The following is a 21,910-nucleotide window of genomic DNA, read 5'->3' as shown; positions in this document are numbered from 1 at the left end:
TTTGACTTGGAGATGGAGAGATGGGAAACATTTATTGATATTTATGCTGTTTATGGTTATACTGGTCAGTGCCTCTCCACCAAGGTCCCATTCACTACATAATCTCACCGAGACTCTTCAAGCGTCACCAGTTGGCTCCCATATATGGTTGTGCGGGTGGAGACTTGGGGACGTGTTCATTAGTAGGTGGCGCGAGGCCCTTGGTTTTCTCGGCTTTTAGGCAGTGTCAGGTGGTTCCTTAGTCATTTCGTCTTTTAAAATCTAAGTTTTCGCCCTTTTGCTAACGCGAAGTGACACATCTCCATCTTGACTGCTGTCGTCCATGGCCATCGTTTAACCCCTAAGGTAGCTGAACTAGTCGACATGCGCATAGACAGCAACTGCTTAACATTGCGGATTAGGACTGGGTGTTTGCGTCCTGCTGGTCATATATAATTCTTAATTTGTGTTCTCTTTAACGTTTTTCTTCGTCTAATTCTTTGCAATTGCTGCAGAGGGGTGGGTATGAAGTTATGCAAAGTGTGAAAAACGGTCTGTTATGAGCTAACCAAACTATATATTTCGACAAGTTCCAGCTGGTAATGGGTGAAACGTCATCCGAATGACATTGATACTGCCAAAAAAGACTGACATGCCTGGGAACCCCCTCTGCTAGCTGATTTGCCTCATAAGACAAATGGCGAGCAAGTGTGGCAGGTCAAACCACTGTACGACTTTGAAGGGAAGGCACGTGGTGAATTTAGTATGTGGGCAGATGAAGCACCCACTGTCATACACAAGAACGTCGGTGAAAGCTGGCCCGAGGGTGTTAACGGCAGAGGCGAAACTTGGTGGTTTCACGAAGACTATATATACGTTTCGATCCCCCCAGCGGGCCCTCGACTCCATCAGTGCCACCACCACCTCTGCCGTACAAGCACGTGACAGACCAGTCAGCCGGTTTAGCCACTGTGACTACGACGCCATCGTGTGTGCAGTACGATAAAGACGATGACTGGGATGATGACTGGGACGATGATGACTGAAATCAGGGAGCACAGATCATGCATCAGCCTCCGCATCTGTCCAAGCCGTGCAATTACGACTTGTTCCCACCCAACCGCTCGTCAATACAAGAGGCTAGCAGCAAGAAAGAGGTCACATCCAAAGGCGGAACAGTCAAACGTTGTAATCGGTGTTTATATTTTGGTAAATCTGGTGGGCAATCATGGCTTCTAGGTCTGATTTATCCTGTTGTGTCAAGTGACGAGCAAATGCACATTGTGGATTGTGACGGAATGATTACTTTGGCCTGCACCATGGACCCCTACTACTGCGAAGTGTTCCCCCCGAAGAAAGAGAGCAAGTTCAAGGGATTGAAGAATTACATTTCCTGCCAGCTTAAACCACCGTTCAACGACGTGCCGGTCAGCCGACACTACAAGCCCTTTGACTGGCTTATTGAGTGCTTGCAGGGAAAGTTCTCCCTTATTCCAGTGCCCCTACTACACGATAAGCAGAGCTCCGGCCGCTACCATAATGACTTCATCGAGCACGACATGACAAAGCTGCAGTTGTGCGTCAATAGAATATGTCAGCACCCTGTCGTGTCACAGAGCTCAGTCTGGATGCACTTCCTCACGTGCTACGACAAAAAGAGATGAAAGATGGGCAAGAAAAAGCCGAGAAGAACAGAATCATGAACAAAAACCTGTTCACAGCCTTCCAGGAGCCGCAAATCATCGTCTACCCACTTGCTGCTAAAACAGAGACAGACACCTCCGGAAAACTCACACAGAAGATGAATCATGGCGTAAACAACTTTCACCAAATCCCTCGGTACCAAATAAAACAGTGCTCAAAACACTACAAGTACGAATGTGAAAAAATTGCCAGTTCACTCACGGAATTAGTAAGCGCATTCGCTCTAGAGAAATCACTGCCTACCGCTCAGTTGACGGTGGCTCTAAAGCACACAAGGGGGACATAAAAGCATATCAGGATTATGTACGAGACCAAGCTCCAGCACTACTAGGAGTCCCTTGGTGATGTCCTGTCTATGTGGAGGGGGTAATTTCCTGTTTTTCTGTATGGCCAGACATTGTCAGCTTCCCCAAGTCGTTCCTGAGCAAGCACAAGGAGTATCAAAATAAGCGCAATGAGGTGAACCTGTCCCAAGAGGACCTCGAAGGGATCTGGCCGCACATAAATGTTATCTCATATGGCTTGCTGGCTGAAGTGGTAGTAGTAGTAGTAGTAGTAGTAGTAGTAGTAGTACTTTTATTTACAGTAAGCCGGATACAGAGCTCACTGCAGGGGCTAAGGGCAAAAGGCGAACAGCCTGACAAAGGCCCTTGTCCCTCCGCAGTCCGTGACAGTGCAAAGCTTAGACATCAGCACTGACAAACAATATATATATTCAATACATTGGTTCCAAGCAACCTGCAATTGTACACACAAAATTCAAACATAATTAGCATAAGAAGTTCACATAACACGTTTTAAGAATTAGAGGTCACTCTCGTAAAAATTCACAACTAAACGATATCAATGAAACAACTCAAAAACAGACACAAAATGCATGCGGATACAATTATTTGCGCTGTATACACTCGTATAATTGACATAGAAATTTATGAACAATTTAAGCGTTTGCAGAGGCATGAGACCCCATTACGTAGTTTCGATAGTGTAGACCGGTGGTTATGAATAAGTTCTTTATTTGTTTCTTGAAAGTCGCACTACTAGCCCTAAAGTTCAATTGATGTGCAAGGGTATTTTAAACCTGAGGTACCTGGCAAGCAACACTTTAATTTCCATACTTGGTTCTTGTTCTAGGAGCTCGTTTCTTTTGTTCTCGTAGACTGTAGTGTGGTCTTTCGGTGCAACTTTCTTCATATAGCTTAGTTTTTTTATTAACTGAAGCAATTTAAAATGATATAATTGATCAATTCTGTATATGGAATGTTTAATGAATAGTGGAGCAGTGCGCAAGTCTTGTGAGCCCGTCTTGTGAGCGCAAGTCTTGAGAGCTTCTGTAAGTGAGCCACTTACAGAAGCAGAAAATTCACTACGTTATTGCTGCCATGCACGACTTTCTGGGTGGTCAGATCAGTTTTATGAAGAGATGGTGAAGAACCAGAAAGACCTCAAAGCAGGTACATGACGGAACCGCAGTAGCAGCGCGTGACGCTGCCTACAATGCATCAGACCTCCTTCGCAATCCTCTAAAAGTAGCGCAATTTTTTAGTCATACATTTTTACGCGTCCTTCAACGTCCATAGCAATTATCCTAAACAGAGTGGCTATACTGAATTAATTGCACATTGTTGTGGAAATAGTTAAACTGACAATTAGAAAACGGATTACAGCACAATGTAAGACACAGCATAAGTATACTAAGATATGTGATTACTATGATATGTGATATGTGATATGTGAATGTCCAAGAACAAAACAGTGTGCCATGCGGTGACAACTTGTGTGATGACCTGTGTGGCTTTTTGAATTTGTGCCCCATACTGGGGCGAATGGTGTATGTGCTGTGTTGTGGTAAAGATCACTGCGATCTGATGCACGGTGTGGCTCAAGAAAGCGGGGTTGTGTGGGCAGTGCGTCAGCTTTACAAGGACATCGGAAGATTGCAGGACTGTCTCTTTTTCTGGTACCCTTGTCGGTGGATACCGATAAGTTAACCGCTACTAAAAACAGCTAGTCTTTTCTGGCACAGAATGACGCATTTGGGTTCAAGAGGAACAGGCGAGGCAGAGCGATAAACGTGCTGCTGAGCGAGAGGTCGACAAGGAAGCAGGCGAGAAAGTGAAGCGAATACAAGAGCTCAAGTTGAAGCTTCAAAAAAGGAGCTCCGAACGTATACATCAAAATCTACTTTATATCTTTGGCTTCACTGGTTAGCGACGGCATGATTTGCATGCCTACTTGCAAAAATTATAATGCAAAACCACAGCACAAGCCTAATGAAAACAAGCGGCGACTTCCAACTAGACCTTATAATAAAAAAGCAATCAATAAAAAATTACATCTCCTCCTAAACGCACAATAAGTAGATGCGAAAGAGCGGGCGGCAGCGCACACACTGGCAGTGGCGTTGGTGCTGGCGCTCATCACGGCGTTGCACAGGAGAGAAACTTCGGGAGGCGCAAAGCACGCAGTGATGAGCCGGTGTTTACAATTGGAACATGCCAATCACTGCAAGTGAACAATGAGATACAGACCACTCTGATTGGACAAAGGGACCAATAGGCTGCTTTTAGTTGACGCGCATGCTGTGAATTCACATTTTTCAATGCGCACAGGCCCTACCTTGATGGTCAAGATCCAGTGCACAAATGATATTTTGACCAGTGAACTGTTGTGCAGCACGACCATTCGGTTCTTTTCAATCAAGAAACTCGCTAGCAGATGTTGCCTGCGTCGGCGTTACGAGGTGACTGAGAGGGCAATCTAGGAGAGGAGAGAGGGAGATGGGCGTGCGTGCGCAGTAAAAGTGGTCAATTACCCAGCAGATTGAGCTTGACCATAATATGTTTCGCAATCAAAAACGACAGCGCGCGATAAAATACCACTACATTTTATCAAAAATGTGTCCTTGTGAAGCACGCAGCTATCATGAGCAAGGAATCTATACCAGCCACGCAGAAACAACCCGGTCAAGAACAGCAAGAGTGCGCGTATGGACGCAAGACAGAAAGTTTCGCATCAGTTAAAGATATTCAAGGCTTACTAGCAGAGTCACCTTCAGTAACTGCTAAAGCTTCTACTATGCCTGCGTGCCTAGCATCAATGAACATTGTGGCTGTATTCCGTTATTTGAGAAAAGTGCCATATCAAAGCCCTTTAACGAGAATACAAGACTAATCGTACAAGCTACAAGCAATTGCTGAAGGTATACCTCTGTTAGTAAGCCCTCAATAGCTTTAACTTACAATGCTTTCTGGCTCCCGCCATGCACTTTTGTTCTTGACAGGGCTGTTTTTGTTTCATTTAATTAGAGTGCTTGCTCATGTTAGTTTCGTGTTTCGGAATGGGGTGTTTTTCATCACATGGTGTTATTACTCACAAATAGCCTATTTTTCACAGTGAACTTTGGACTTTAGTGCGTCTTCATTGGTATTGTTTTCGTGTGTTACCTTGCGCTTTAATCACTCTTGTAACGAAGTACCATCTAACCCTCACCCACACTTCGCTGACAATTGGGCTGGTTAGTATGATATAATGGGTACTAAACGGTAACACAAAATAAGACAAGACCTCGAAGATACACAAGCACCGACCTCTGACCAGAAAGTTTATTAGTATACGAGAGACTTAAACATATACCCAAACATAGATACACACACATAACGACCAGAAAAACATAAATATAAAATAATTTCTCTACCCATTCAGTTATAATTCTGATATATTGATATGTGGGGTCTACCGAGCCAAGACCACTATACCATTATAAGAGACACCGTAGTGAAGGACGCCGGAAACTTCGACCGAGCACCCAAATCTGAGCCTAACGGCCTAAAACAATTTCACCTTCATCAAAAATGCGACCGGCCCAACCGGAATTTGGTCCTGCGACCTGCGGGTCAGCAGCCGAGTATACCTTAGCCACTAGACCACCGTGGCCGAGCTCCATTACATTTATTTCTTTGATCTGCGGCATGCTAGGTGAGAAGCTTATAATACATGACTTTTTTTTCTACTTTGTATAGGTCAAGCCTTGATTATTTCTTTACTTGTCTGTTGATAATGCCATGAAACGTCAGTGGTTTCCCTGAATAGAGGTTCACACCTGCATTGTTGACACTCAAGGTGTAACAAAATTAAATGGAAGCCCGCTGTCATATACTGGTGAGCAAAGAAAGAGTTCTGGGGTTACACCTACAAACTACCAACCTACACCTACAAACTTTTACACCTACACCTACACTTACAAACCTACACCTACACCTACAAACATTTATTGCCAAACAAAGCAAGTTCTAAATCGCCTTCTTCTCAGAACTTGAGAGGCTGACAAAGCCAATAAGAACACGAAACAACTACTCTACATGAAGTCTACTTCAGGGGGCACCATGACTGCAACAGCGCATTCCCAGCACGTCACAATGTTTGTAGTTATAAATCGATTGCTTGGCATCACGGGTAAAACTGAGTTCTTTAGGGTAGGCAGTTCACCCTTTTCCACCGAAACCACGCCTAACTTCCAAGTCTATTGATTTCGGTGAAGTGCAGTGTCGTACAAGTAGGGTTACGTGTCCAAAAATATACTACGCTTTGTTCCTGATTCACTGGATCTTGAACCACGAGCATGAGCTATGCCAGCGTGCAAAAATACCCAAATTCTAATGTCATTCATAATGTTTCTTCAAAGAACCACTATTTCATTCAAGAACAGATATCAACGCTCAATGTAAAGGTTAAAAACAGCACTCATCGGTAGCAGCTACATTGCGGATGATGTCCCTACACCTACAAACTTTTGTCGCCAAACGAAGCAAGTTCTAAATCTCCTTCTCAGCCCCCAGGCTAAACGCAGCAGGATTTTTTGTTGACAGGGAAGCTTCTAACTGCAGTAGAGTTTACGCTTGGCCTGAACACTGTACGCTACCTTGTCTTGTTGAGCGCTCCTAAACATTGACAATGAAATATATTTTATCTGTTCCGTTTAGAGTGATGGAAAAAGGTGAGCAAGTAGTCGCCATGTCAGATATCTGACGAGTCCTGTTCATGCACTCCAGGGTAAAATGCAGACAGTCAAAGCTGGAAGTGTGCTGCAAATATTTTGGAGCAGGAAATGCGTTGTAAAAGATAAGCATGGAAAAAAAAGAGTAGCTTATCCAACGTTCCACTTCAACTACAATGGTGATTTAGCTATCTGGATCACCATGGCTCAATGAATCACTTCAGCTTTAGAAAAACAAATCAGATAAAATACACAGCGAGACCTCCGTGCGGCAAAATTACTTACAATCGATCCCTTCAGCCGACCAGAAATACCATGAAGTTAAAAAATGACGTCTCGCGTATCTTCTTTTATTCGAGGCTCCTAAATAGGTAAAGACAATAATAAAGAAGTATTGATGCCTGTAAACTAACCGCTGCAAAGTCGATGTGACTGCGTGATGAATCAACTACTGTGTGATGCCTGACCTTAATATTGTCGAAATGCTCACCACGAAATTCTAATTCCTTTTCATTGATGAACCCAGAGATATGATGCCGAAAACTCCATTTCTTTATTATCAGCGTAAGGCGAAACTCATAATCACCGCATAAAGAATTGAAAAGGCTATTCAGTCCGTTAAGATATCATCTGCAGCTGTCGACAAGATCAACACACTAACAATGAAAAACGCAATACATGTACGTAGGGTTTCCAAGCCGCACACTTTTCAGCTGTCCCTATCAACTGAACTGGTGTTACGGTAACGGAAAGTCCAAGAAGTTGTTCACGTGCCCAAAGAAAGGCAATTTTTTTTTGCAATGATGACCGACTTAATCCACTGACGACTTCATGCTATAAACAAAAGTAACACATTATGTACTCACGAGCAGCTTACATTTTTTCTGTCCTAACTACTAATATTTCGTCTAATGTCTGACTAATCATTTATTTATTTATATCTGACTGCTGTCCGGCCAGACAGGGCACGTGAGGCACAGAATTTGCGGATGCAGTGTGAAATGCATTATAATAGATAGCAATGGAGACTTTATAAAGCCACAATATCACGTAAAGCACGTCGGAGATTCGTGAAGCAACAGTTTTAAGTCCTTGAACTTTATTAAGGCATAAACGTTTCACTGCATGCAAAGAAAGCTTTCATAAAACACGATACTTTCTTTGTAACTACTCAATTTGATGCTCTATTTGTGCACATAGAGGGGCATACAATGTTCTACTAATCTGTCTCTGAAGCACAACGTTTCGATGTAATCAACCAATACGACTGACTATGCACCTACCGACTAGTCATCACTTCGAAAGACCGCGAGCCAGCATAATAAGGCAAAAAATAGAGCCGTAGGTGTAGGGAAAGCTGAATGTTCAATAGGGCTCCCGGTGGTGTAGGGGAGGAGCTTGCGTACACAGCCAGCACAAAGGACGGGTGGTGGCGCGTGGTGAGGAAATGAGGATCAGAAGGAATCACGTGTCCGCGTCTAAATATCCAGTGCTTATCGGGTCGAATTAGCGGCGAGAGTAAAACGCACCCCCTCCTCATGCCACGCGGCTAGTGCGTCCTGCTCGATGTGTATCGTCCATACTGTCTCTGCAGCATTATGGGCGGAGTGCTGCACTCTGTTTTGGAAATGGCGCACGCGTGTTGTATGCACAGGAAAATGGATGTGCCTGTCATGTGCTTTGAGGGAAGGCTTGCTGCAGGCTGCCGGCTTATCAAAGGAGGTCTCTTCACTCAATATGCCCCAGTCCTTTAGTTGTACCGATTCTCGATTTCTGCTTCAAATCATCAGCATATTGGTATACTCTTCTTGAAAAAAAATTGTGGATGACGGGAGAGTCTTGTATATTAGAAAGCACCTTCACAGCGGCAATATGAAAGGTAAGCTAAATAAGAAAAATAACTTCCCTTGTTGTGGTAAATCTGCACTTCACTTTACCAAAGCGGCCTAACTCCGAACAGCTGGATAGTAGGTAAGCGAGACAGCTGCACATAGAATGTAGAAACTGAGTATTGACAATCGCATTAACTTGCCCTGATGTCATTGATTTGATAATCTCAGCTGAGATAATTCTTTATTACCTAAAATGAATGATAACGTCTTTTAAGGTAATCAAACACACGCACAGCAACTTTCACAAAACATAACTGTATTCACTGCTGAGGATTCACGAGGCCGGAACCAAACTATAAGCATAATGCACAGTGTAATGAATGACTCCGGGACAATTTCAACTACCTAGGCATAACTAACGGGGGACTAAGGCCAAGTGTTGTTCTTGCATTCCGCCCCATTCGAGACGCGGAAGCCGGGGACGGCAATGAAACGGCGCTTTGCAGGTCTCAAAACAGTATTAAATATAAAGTTTCTGAAGAAGGGAGTTGTGTTCCAGTCGAAGACGCCACTGGCCTATGGGGGTCACTGGCTCCATCAAGCACAGCCAATTTTCTCTCTTGATTCCTCATAATAAGCCAGGTCTTTCACTACTGTCTTTGGGAAAGACATTCTACGTCAGCGTGATGCTGATAACTTTTATAGGAAATCGTAAAGTCGCATTCCTGTAGACAAAGTGCGAAATGCGCAAGTCGACCAGATGGGTCACGCAGATCGACCTACCAGTAGCGAAAATGATGGTTCGTCACGATGGTAAAGTGTGTCCGTACAGGTAGGACCGGAAGCGCTGCACTGTGAAGACTACGGTGTGCCACTTTCACTCTTTGGTGGTTGAGTTAAACTCGGATTTGCTTAGCGACGGACTTGCGCACGCTAAAAGTGATTTTTTATTCGTATACAAGTGTTGAACCAAGAAAGCGCTTACACTGGTACTGCTAGCGTCTGTGTGAAGTTCTGTGGGAGCTAGAGGATCAAAGTGCGGAATAATCAGATGGAACATAACAAGATGCTTCAAGTGAGACAAACCGACGCACAATTGGAGTCCAGTAAAAGTGCACGCCTTTCTGAAGCACGCGTTTATTGGGTACCTCGCATGTGCTATGCCGTGATGGCATAAAGTGGATGTTGGTTGGGTCGTTCCTCTACATGTGATCTGGAATGCACTTGTTCGTCGTCAGCAACCTCATCGTCATTGTCAGGGGCAGATGTGGTGCACAACGCCAATGCCAACTGACAAGGCCTCGGCCTTAAGGACCTTCGCTCTTAGAATCGAATATAAATGTCTGCCTGCTGTACTTGTGAGATCCGAAGCGATAGGCTCCATTCTGAACAAAGCACAAAGATTGCAAAAGAGACCCGCAACTTTTCCGCTACCAGTACAACTATATCCTAACCGCGAAACCGCTTATATACTTATTTCAAGGCAGTGACAACCCACCGAGCGTCAAATGCAGAGAGGAATATGGGAATCAACTCAGCCACCACTGATCCGGTTGACCCGTCCCCAAGCAAATCGGATTAGACCAATTAATTAAAAGTCGTAATCCGCCATCACCTCCGCGATTATCCCCCATGCGGTTAACATCATGACCCACCTCGACGCCTTTCCTGTCCCTGTGGACTTACCGCGCCATCCGATGCCAGTCGAATGGCATCCTGTTCTTCTGCCCCTCATTGTCAACTAGGACGTGTTGTCTAGCACCGACAGCCGCATTTCACGGCAAATATAAATGCCCCGACTCTACGAGTTCCGCTCGCGAAGAAAGGAACACCTCGAAAAACCATCGTTGCGTGTACTTCGTAGTACGTCTGCAAAATCACCCTAATACCGGCTCTGATTCTGTGACACGCCCGCATGCGCGCCCTCCCACTTAAGCCCTCGCCTGCCACCGGAGAGAGAACGCGTTTGCAGACGAAACTCATTTCCTACGTCCCCCGACCCGTCCATCCCTAAACAAGCAGCAAGTTAAAGCAAGACTCGTAGTTAAAGAATCACAGCTTACTCTCTATGCTTTTTTATCACACCACCCCTGCTATGCCACTGTTCTCCAAAAAACTCTTCCCGATCATACCGCTCCCCCCGCAGCATCAATTCGGCCTCACTCCCCTGGCACTTCTCTTTCAAATAACAACCATCAAAAGAGCATTCACGTTGCGTCATAACACGATGTGCTTCACTAGGCTCGTAGACAAGCAGCATTTCTTTGTTTTGTCTACCCCCCCCCCCCCACTTCGCACTCGCCTTCATTGCCCCTCTTTTCTCACCTCACTCTATTTGTACCGTACGCGATATCATCCTTTAATTTAGAGTTGGTTTTCCCTTCGTCTTTTGTTCCCATCTGGATCCTGCTCATCCCTCTTTTCCCCATGTGCCACATAGTTCCCTTCTGGCCTGTCGACTGCTCTAGTTCCTGCCTGACCCGATGCAGCCCGACTCGTTCTCCCCCCCGCACTACCCCTCTAATCTAACGCTCCTTAACTTTGAATGGAGGGATGTCGGTGGCATGGAGGGGAAGCCGCAAAAAGTGAGAGCAGAATAAAAGAAAAGGGGTGCGTGCTGTCGGGTGGTTAACGTGGAAGAGCATGAAAACAGCTGGGGAGCATCACGTACCCTTTATGGACTGCTCGGGAGTGGCACATTGAAGGGAGCATCGTGTGCGTCGGCTTCCTATGGAGCATCCGCAAGACTTCTCGTGGGTGCATGGGCACAGCACAGACCAGAAGAAGGGCCGGTGCGGAAACACGTAACCAAAAGTATTACGTTAACAATTTCAATTTTTTTTCTAACTCTAATCACGCTTAGCTGGTATGCAAAGGCTGCAAACAAATCTCGACTTCCCCCTGAGATGTCATGTCTGAAAGAAAAAAAACAGCCCAGATTGAAGTTCATAATGTAACATGTGGTTTCTGTTGCCGATTCGCTCCTGTTTTCATTACGACTACCCTTTCTCCAGCAAATGCCGAACACGCTGAACACTCTCAGTTCACGGTGCATCATTCTGAGTTTATTGATTTATTTTATTATTTCTGTTTATACTTGAAAAACTGTGAGACTTGCATGATGTTTGATATTATCCCTTCGAATCAGTTTACATGTTATTCGACAGCCACACGGAAGCTTTAGTGGTGCTTCGAAGCCACCTTACAGATTTTATTATTCGTAGCAAACGTGCTAACAAATGAAAAAATTTATTCTTTATTATAATAATGTCATAGCCTTCTGAAGCGTACAGTATTACGCATGCTTGTAAGTCAGATATTTGCCCCGCAACGGTTTCCTAGTGGCTTTGGCTGCTGACCCGCCAATCACGGGATTGAATCTCGGCGGCGGTGGCTGCATTTTCAATATAGGCGACGATGTGAAGCGTGGAAACTTGGGCAAGTTGGTAGGACATAACTAAATGCAGGAACAGCGCAACCTAAAAGTAGTTACTTCATAACTACGGAAGCGAAAAAACAAGGACAGAAAAGAGCGCTGACTTTCAACGAAGATTTATTATCGGAGTGGTGTACATATATAGGCGAAAAATTAGAAAATTGGGCATGCGTAGAAGGGTGCAGAAAAAATTACTGCGATACAATGTCAGCAAAACACTTGTCTCTTGTTGAATGGGCTGAAAACAAATACACATGTGGCTTAAAAAAAGATCGAGATATATATACGCAATCTCTTTTTGCAACAACGCAACCGATGGGCAACTTACACATTTACCGTCAAACTTGTTTATTTGATAACCTTCAATTATCTCACGCGTGGCATGCGAGTTGTGCTTGCTTTGAAGCAAATTTTGAAGCAAATTAAAAATGAAGGAGGGAAATATCAGCCTCAAAACGCGTCTGTTCCCATAAAATTTGTCGCAGTTCCTTATCTGCATAACGTGTCGTATCGGCTGAAAAAAATCGGTAAACGCGCTCGTGTCACTGTTGTGTTTTTCGCCCAGAAAAGCTTACAAAGCTTTGTAAGCTGGTGAATAATCCAGCTGCCATTAGAGCAGGATGCCCTGTGAAACACAGAACGCGCTTTGTACCTTGTGTTATTGGTGTCGTATATCTCATTCCGCTTTCGTGCGGAATGGTATACATAGGGCAAACCGGAAGGTGCCTTAATGACCGTTTAAGAGAGCACAATAACAATGTGCACAACATAGTTCAAGGACACCTCGGAATCCACTGCCGAGACTGCGGCTGCGTGCCAATTTTTTGAGCGCTGCGAGGTATTAAGCAAGCACCACTCGCAGGTCACGCGTGAGATAATTGAAAGTTATCAAATAAACCAGTTTGACGGCAAATTTTTAAGTTGCCCATCGGTTGCGTTGTTGCAAAAAGAGATTGCATATCTCGAGCTTTTTTAAGCTACATGTGTATTTGTTTTCAGCCCAGTCAACAAGAGACGAGAGTTTTGCTGACATTGTATCGCAGTAATTTTTTCTCGACCCTTCTACGAATGCCCAATTTTCTCATTTATCGCCTATATATGTACACCACTCCAATGTCCAATCTTGGTTCAAAGTCAGCGCTCTTTTCTATCCTTGTTTTTTCGCTTCCGTAGTTACGAAGTAACTAATTCTAGGTTGCGCTGTTCCAGCATTCAGTTAGGCGACGATGCTGTAGGCCCGCGTGCTCAGATTTAGGTGCCCATTAAAAAGCCCAAGTGGTCGGAATTCGCGGAGCGCGCCACAACGGCGTCTCTCAGAATTATATGGTGGTTTTTGAATCTTAAACCCAACATATCAATTATCATCAAGCCCTACCTTTGCGAAAAATTTCTTGTGGTTCCCAGAGCGTCATATATTTTTCTAATCACCATTCACACGCAATCACCCAAATCTTGTCTACCTCAAATCATCCACTACCCTATAAGGATGAAAGCCTTAGACTCCTCTTGAAACTTGAACATTAGATGTCGTCCCCCATCAGCGACGTCAGCGTACCATGGCATCGGCGCCGACACGAGTGCTGCAAATGATCTTCAGGTGACGGCGTCACTACATGGTGTATTAAAACGCCGCAAATACCCAATTTCGTGACCTCATCATGACGTGAATTGGAGGCAGTGCAAAATCACGCAGGTGCGGAAATGTTTGAGTGCATTGCATAGACGGAGAAGAAAAAGAAGAGTGTTTTTGCCTTTCAGATGCCTTAGTATGTATGCCATATGTATGCATGCATATGTATGCATGAAATAATAAGCGATCCTGTGATTTTTCAGTTTACTCGACTAAAGTAGAAATAAATTAGAGAAATAAAAAAATTTATTGGCTGTGGCCTAACTCAGTTGGGACTACATGTGCATATTTAGAGATATGGTTAATCTTATTGTTTAGCTTGGTTTTCTGCATGGTTAAATCTTTTTTCTTCAGCTTCATAAATAACATTGTTTAGGCTTTATTGATTACGCTCTTTAAGTAGGTTTACAATAAATACTCGACGTTTTGTTTAAAATGTAAAGCATCTATTTCGAACGTCTTAACCTTGTTACTTCTCCATTGCCACAAAGACGGCCCGATGGTCAATGAAGTAGCACCCAGCCATCTGAATGGCACTGACACAGTACTTTGGAGACAAGGTTTGTGTGGCTTGTCTAGACAGCGAGCTATCCTCATCTTAATGTGCTCGGCTGGCTCTTTCTTACTTACTACATTTCTCGAAGCGTGCGACTCGTTCTTCCTAAGTCTCCTCGGCTCGTGTTTTCGCTAGCACGAGGAAGCCTAGCTTCTTGCAGACATCCTCACTTTGATATCTGCCGATGAATCTCAACTAGCCGCACCTTTCATATATTATATTTAGCGCCGGCTTCTCCTCTGATGTCATGCCAGATTGTACTCCGAGCAGTACCACTACCAGCAGCAGTGATTACTAAGCAATGACTAGCTCACTGCGTGGCCTCCGGCCACTGAAAAACGGCGAGAAAGCGGCTAATGTAGCTCTAGTTACAAAATCATCTCTTCATCTCCACAGCTTCATCCTTTTGCAATCCAACTAATAAACATTTTCTCTTATGTTACCGAATGAGCTTCAAATAACGAAAGATAGTAGTTTCACTGTTTCATTTAAGAGTTCCATATTTGATATATGTGTTGGAAGTTATAATAGATCGTGGTACTAACGAAAGCAAGACAAAAGTCAGTAGAAAAAACAGAATACTACCATAGGGTGCAACTAGCCTTTTTGCATACAACATTGAAGCACGTGCAGGCACAAATCGGTCAGCGGATGCGTGCAACAGTCTCTTTAAACTAAAACATGAATTGGAATGCCTGCGATATCAATTTCTAATTACAAAATTAGGCTCCTTGTCAGAGATCAAATTGAGAGACTGCTAACGCACTCGCCTGCTTTTTTAGGCTGGCGAGAGCTTGAAAAATTTTCATCTCCCCCTGCGTTGCGAAGCTAAGCAGAATTGAGTTTTTAGATGTGAAGCAGCTCTTTGAGTAGCCTATGTAACGCTGTCCCTTCGTCCACACCGCTCCCCTCGCCACCGGTATTGAAGCGGTGCCAAGTACCCCACACCATTCTAGCAGTGTGAAGTGACGTCTCTCTCTGGCCGCGCGCACGTCGCGTGTCAGCTCTCTCTCACTTCACACTCTCCACCATTCGCAACGCTCAAGCCCACTCCTCACATAGGCATGATCTCACCCACGCCACCTCTTTGCATCTCGAGAATCTCGCAGCCACGACAATGTGGACAGCGCGTCATAGAGTATCCAAATTTACACTAGAGGAAACTCTGTCGCCAGTGTCTATGGGAGCTGCAACGCACGGCGCTTCAGCGAGCATGGGAATGATGGGTAGTACGCACATTTTTCTAGTTTTCATACTTCTGGCCTGATTCAGGCTCCGCGTGTGTTCGTGTGGCTTGGAGCTTTTTTTTTTCACGAAAAAAAAATTAGCAAATGTTCAGCGATTGCGCTTCACAACGTTATTCTTTTAGGCTTGTCATTTTGAGGCGAATCATGATGTTCGAAAGGATTCGTTCTTTCCTTCAAAACAAAACCGTAATCAGCAATAAACGAAGCCACAAGTACGATTCGCCACCCGCAAGTACGAAGACTAGGCTAATGTGTGTACTGCGCATCATTCCCATGGTCACTGAACGATCGCAGCGCCAGAGTCCCCTCTAGTTAAATTTAGGAAAGTCTATGCAGCGCGCCACTGCTCGCCGCGTGAGCGCGCCGATGGGCAGGACGCCATCGTGGCATGCTTCCTGTTGGTGTGCGCGTACCTTTCCCGGTTGTCACCAGCGTTATGAGGGCTATCGAAGCCAATCACGTGTGCGGATGGCAACGTCAACAAAGAAAGGCTGGAGCCAAGGAAGCTGACCACAAGCGTCGGCAGTGGAAGACCAGCGACACCGACGAGGTTCAAGTCAAGAACAACGATTGCGTTCGAGAATAAAGACCGCGCGCGCGCAACACCGGCGAGACGCGAGCTAAGGAAGGCGAGCGCAAGCGTCTTCAACGCATCCCGGCTTCCGTGTTTCGGCGTTTGTGCAAACTTGTGCAAACGCTTCATCGAGTTTCGCTTTGAACCGCCCTTACAGCACCTGTGTCGACACCCATTTCAACCGGGTCAACGTCGTGCACACCGCTGCTTCTTCACATCCTATCAAGGTTCGGTTCGCTTCGGGGAAATGGTCCATATTTTGTTTTTGTTTTTCGTGATACGGGTGACATGGCATCTTCTGCAATGGTGCGCAAAGTGCCCACCCCCAGCCATTGCCTGCATGCCGCTCAGTGCTCCCGCAACCCAATGTTTACACAGCGGCCAGTTTGGCTGACGCAATACGGTCATGGTCCTGACAGACGAATTTCATAAACTTCTGTGGTTGCGCACTAAACAAGGTGGGTGGTATTTATCAAGCGACCGTGGTATGCCTCACTTTGCATGCCTTGCCTTGGCTCTGCCCGTTCACGGTACCAGACGTGCGTGCAAGTTTATTCGGCGCCGCAAAAAATTGAAGGCGCGCTGCGCTTTTCCGGAACCTTCTTGAGAGGTGGCACACGTAAGGCACAGGCTGGCTGACCGTCGTCTCGTCTGATGACTTCACCAACAGCCTTTACTTCCTTTTTCAGACTTCATAATACGGACTTAATTAACACTTCAGAATATCCAGCTGAATTCCGGTGGTCAACTTGGCATTACATGCTGTCTTTCACAAGGTTCTCTCACGACTCAGCAAGGGCAGCTCTCAAGCAGTGTTTTCAACCTCTTTTTTTTCAATGTTTTAGTGTGCCGAATTACATCCAAGGATCCATTTCTGGGAGTGAGTGTGGTTTTTGCAGCTAATTTTGCTACTAAAGCTAATGTGCGAATCCACAAATATAAAATCTTCCTCACTTGGTATCTCTGACGTGAACTTGAAAGCCTCATCACCTAATTGAAGCAACTTCAGGACTTTCTTTTTGCACTGTGTGTGCAGTAATTTTTTTTTCGAAGTCTCGCGTAGTCCCGTGTTTCTCCTCATCCCTGTGTACTTTTACGCTGGTACTAAGACCTGTTATTCCTGATACCCACTAGCCTAACTTTCCACCATAACTTTCGCAATTAATGCAATGTCATGATAGAAAGTAAATTATTTCATTCGCAACACACCCTCAGATGGTGTTTTGTGTTCTCACCCATTAGTAACAAATGGATCGGTGAACCTTTGCTACGCTTTACAGCTCGACGGGAAGAAAAAGAAAACTCAAGTTGAGCATTCAATTCGGTATACACCTTGAGTGTACGTGACGAGGTGGTCACCTAATTTCCATATTTAGGTGCTCAGAACTGAAATTGTTTCTGGTATACTTTTTGTTACATGACGAGTTGCAGCAGCTGCACCCTAGTGGCGAGAAAAATGAGAAAACAGCGCTGCTTATGGACTTGACCACGCCATTTTTTTTTGCCGCTCCCTCTCTTTCATATTCATCCCCATGCTATACTATAGACTATACATCGCTGTACAATGCTTCGCCTACCCCCCTTCTCCTCACTTTCTCTTTGCCACTCACTGATATGTTATGTTATACAAGGCTATGCTATATGCCTCGTTCCTCTATCTCTCTTCATTTCTTGGTCTTTAGTTCGTTTGTTTTATCGCTGTGTGTTTCTCTTTGTCAATTTTTGAACTAGCCCATAGAAACACAATCGTATAATGCTCTTGTTATGTAAGGCGAGGCACAGCTGTGCCAATCGGTTGCTAGGCAATTCGTAGTGGCGTCAGTCAGGCACCGTTCTCGGAGGATGATCTACACAGAAGCAGAGCATTACCACAGATTCGCACTACTCGTACCATGCGTGAGGAATGTCGGTGGCTTGCTCCGATTCCTTGCTACAAGTGTCGAGGGTTGGTTTCTATTTGATGATGATGACCTTTATGTATGCCTCACACCAAACCTGGGAGATTGTCCAAGAAAGTAATAAGGTATAACGGATAACACAAGAATTATATATGTAATGAATATAACCCTACTGAAACGTTCCGTATGAAATCTTACGGAAAATATATGGACTCCGTAACATTTCCTTATGCTACATACGGAAAAATTATGGAGTTTTATGGAAATATACGGAAGTTGTATGGCATTTACGGAAAGCTTCTTATGGAGTATAAAGAAGGATAAGGAAATTCTATGGCGTATATGGAACGCTTTTTATGGAGTATACGGAAAGATAAGGAAAATGTATGGCGTATATGGAAAGCTTCTTATGGAGTATATGGAAGGATAAGGAAGGATAAGGAAACTTATGGAGCATACGGAGAGTTCATGATGGAAGATATGGAAGGATAAGGAAAGTGTATGGAGTGTACAGAAGATTTCATAAGGAAAATGCAGAATGTAAGGTCTTACGGAAATATACAGATTTTGTAAGGTGCTTACGAAAATGTGCAATAGTGTATGAAAGGCATGTGGATGATTGCAAAAATGTGGAAACTCTACAGTTGTTGTCACATTTTAAGCAGGAAATCCGAGCTCTATAAAGTTATAAATGAATGCACAGTGACATATATAGTACAAAGGAATAACGCAGGCTAGTCTGTGTTGTCAGTCACCGCTGTTCGCCCTTTTCCAGAATGAATACAACTTCTGCAGATGACCAGGTGCTAAAGTCTGTCACACGCAAAATGTGTCATTCACAAGGAATGACAATAACTGTCATTTTACTTGCATGCTGTCACACGAAAACAAATCAAGCAAAAAAGCATAACTTCAAGGGCTCGTTTTTTGGTAGAAACAATAATAATGAGAACTAAATTCAATGTGAATGAACTTGTCAATATTACTGAAACTGTTCTCATTAACATTGGCAAAGAGAAATGTCATTTTAAAATATCGACCATGAGCTTAGCTCTCCTGAGCACCGACAAAAGAAATGAAAATCTATGAAAACTAATTGCATGTAGCCTAAAAATAATTTTTTATTGATAGTATGTGCTCCTACAATATAAATACAGCTATACACAACTTGCCACAGCTTCACCACAGAAACGAGGTAGGGGCAGAGGGGGTGGTCAGAAAAATAATTAAGTATGAGAGCACAACTGATATGTACAAACACATAAGGGTGCTTATCACTGATGCACGGATGGTCGTGTATAGAGCTGGGTCGTTTTGAGATCTTCAAAAGCATTGTTTCAGACCACCATGCAGATTACGCTTCAATTGTAGTGCTACATAAGACACAACTTATGGGCCAGCTTTAATGAATAAGAAGATTATAGGTTAAACAAATGCTTTAAAATATATCATATCATGGCTGCATGGACGCATACAAGCTATGTAAAGCGCTATAAAGTGAGGACGCATGAGCTTCTCTTGATGCTTCAGGTCTACATAGATGCTTCAACTGTGCTGCAAAGAAATTTAACCAATGTCTGTGTGTGCAACATTGTCCATTTTAAACTATCTATATGTATATATAAAATTCCTACTGCGAGTTAAGCTACGTAGCACTCCATAACTCTTCCTTTTATTAAGGCCAATTTTTCAAACAATCAACATTATTCATTTTCTGTCTGATGACTTCGTGCCCGCAATTCTTGGTTTGGCTCGATCACAATTGTGCAGCCCTTATTTTGGAGGAATCAAAAAACATCAACCAAAATATATTTTGGAAATGCTTCTCGATGACATTGCCTTCCCTCAACTGCCACAGCTTGAAATGAGTCATATAGCAAGTCTCGCGCATACCTAGGGCCTACCCTTCAAGAAACTGGTCCGGCTGTGAAATGCTCAGTTTTTTCTCAAATAAATTTTTTGGTTTGAGTTTTCTCACTTCTCGAGTCCCTTCACAATCAAGCAAACCCATTGTTCCCCTTAGTTCTTAATTTTGTTATATTATGAAATAAATAAAAAAATTAATAATGAAAATAAAAATACTAATAACTGTTGCACAAAAAACACAGTCCCCCATACGTACTTGAACGCAATATTGCTTTTATTTTGTTTTAGAACCTAAGGCATTAGAAAAGATAGCAGTACAATAAAAACGTTGAAAAAAAACAAAAAAATTAAACCGGGCGGGACTCGAACCTGCGCCACTTAGTTGTGCTCGCGTTCGTGAACTGAGTGCGTTAACTTGCTAAGCTATTCGCGCTGAAGGTGCAGGCTAGTTTAAGTTATGTATATAAATTTGCTTTTTACACGCTGTGTGTTGGCATATTTAAATACGATATGCGATCGTATCTATTGTTGTGTACATATGTTTTGGGATTGTATATACGTCACATGCTTTTCGCATGTCTTTCAACTATAGATTGCTGCCCCGCCGCGGATGAAAACAAGTATTTTTACACCCACACACAAGCTTGAGCAGTTGAAGGTTGTTTCCCGGAGCTCTCTTGCGATTGAGTCGGCCACCACAGGGAATTAGAGTGATACGCCATTAATCCCTGCATCTAGCTGTATTCCACTTAGTAGCTCTATCGCTTGATGACAAATCGAGCGCGGGGCGCGACGCTATTGCGCACGACCATGCCTCGCGTAGCGGCGACATCAGCTGATTGCGCCGGCCGGCTTGCTTCGATTTGCTTCCGAGCAAAGAAATGTCATACCTTGAAAGATTGCGTACTGCACTATGTCAAAATGTTACTGCTTTGTAGCCATCCTATGATTCATTGAGAATTGATAACTCTGATATCACTACTGTAGAGCTTTGCGTCGGCGACACGCACCGAACGTGAAACCGCACTACGTCTGTCGTAGAAGCAGTAGGAGGCTGTCGTCTGCTAGAACAAAAACAAAACAAAGACCTGCGAAAATATTCATAAGTTGTAACTTGATTTTTGAATAACCGTTTATCACTTTTAAAGTTATTTTTCCAGATAACATACATTTTTTTTCAGTTTATAGCAGCGACAGATGTTTTTTTTTATTTTTCTCACACAGATATCCAAGTCAAACCCATTCACAGCTAAAGACACATGTTGTTTGTCTTCTTTGTTTCTGTGGGCATGCCGTTTCAATGCGTGTCTCATGTGTTCGCGCTGCTACACACGAGAGCACGAAATGTTAAATTTACGCAAGGAAGCGCCGTTCTTCGTTCGTGTGATGTGCTAAGATTGCGCCCTATTCCCGCGGTTGTCCGAGTGCGGATCAAGTGCGAGTCGTCCAAGGAATTGGCGGGTTGTGCGGGCGCTCGAAGGACTCCGAGGTGACGGATGACGCCTGTGGTCGCTTCCCCCAGGACAGTGTGAAAGAAACTAAAGGTAAGGGGGACACTTTTTTATGTAGACCAAGTATGCCACTCAGTGCAAGTGTGTGTTGCTGCACTCGAATGAGGCGTCGTGAAACGGCAACCTTACGCGCCTTTGCGAGTGCGGTTGCCGATTCGCTTTGACAACGCTAACGCCAGCAGAGCCATGGCGCATCGGCGTGGCCTTACTGGAGCCAATTCGAGACAACTGCGGCAACATGTATGTGTATGGTGATCGATTTTTTCATATGTGCAATGTAGTGAGGAAGACGCACACGGGGCTTGCTACGTTGTTGATTAAACGAAGCCTGCAGTGCCATTTGATGCAAAGCAGCATTTTGTTTACGTTCGCGGGCGATACAATTTGTAACTTGGCTCGATTCACCTAGCCAACCGCCTAAGTGGGTTGATTAGCATACGTTCACGGTAGAGCGTTATTATGCCCCTAAACAGTGGCGTGTGCTTGTTGAAAGATATAATGTGTGTGCCTAGTGTAGAGAGAGAGAGAGGTGTTCGTGCAGTCTGCATGTGTACCTGCAAGACGCCTTTGCTTGTAACTAATAATGTACCGGCCAGCACCTACATTGTACGCCTGACTTTGAAGAAAACTTGCATGCACAATGTGAGATTTTGTAATCTGCCAGAGTTGCTTTTTATAAAA

The 21,910-nt window shown here is 44.1% G+C and overlaps 1 pseudogene; it reads left to right on the top strand.

The window, feature by feature from the left end:
- The first annotated feature begins 1,298 nt into the window (after positions 1-1,298).
- On the top strand, positions 1,299-5,717 carry LOC119185375 (sorting nexin-33-like; annotated as a pseudogene).
- The last annotated feature ends 16,193 nt before the right edge of the window (positions 5,718-21,910 follow it).

This window comes from Rhipicephalus microplus, chromosome 7 (assembly GCF_043290135.1).
Source record: "Rhipicephalus microplus isolate Deutch F79 chromosome 7, USDA_Rmic, whole genome shotgun sequence".
NCBI classification, from domain to species: domain Eukaryota; kingdom Metazoa; phylum Arthropoda; class Arachnida; order Ixodida; family Ixodidae; genus Rhipicephalus; species Rhipicephalus microplus.
The sequence above is the reverse complement of the archived record's forward strand: the minus strand, read 5'-3'. Positions and strand labels throughout refer to the sequence as shown.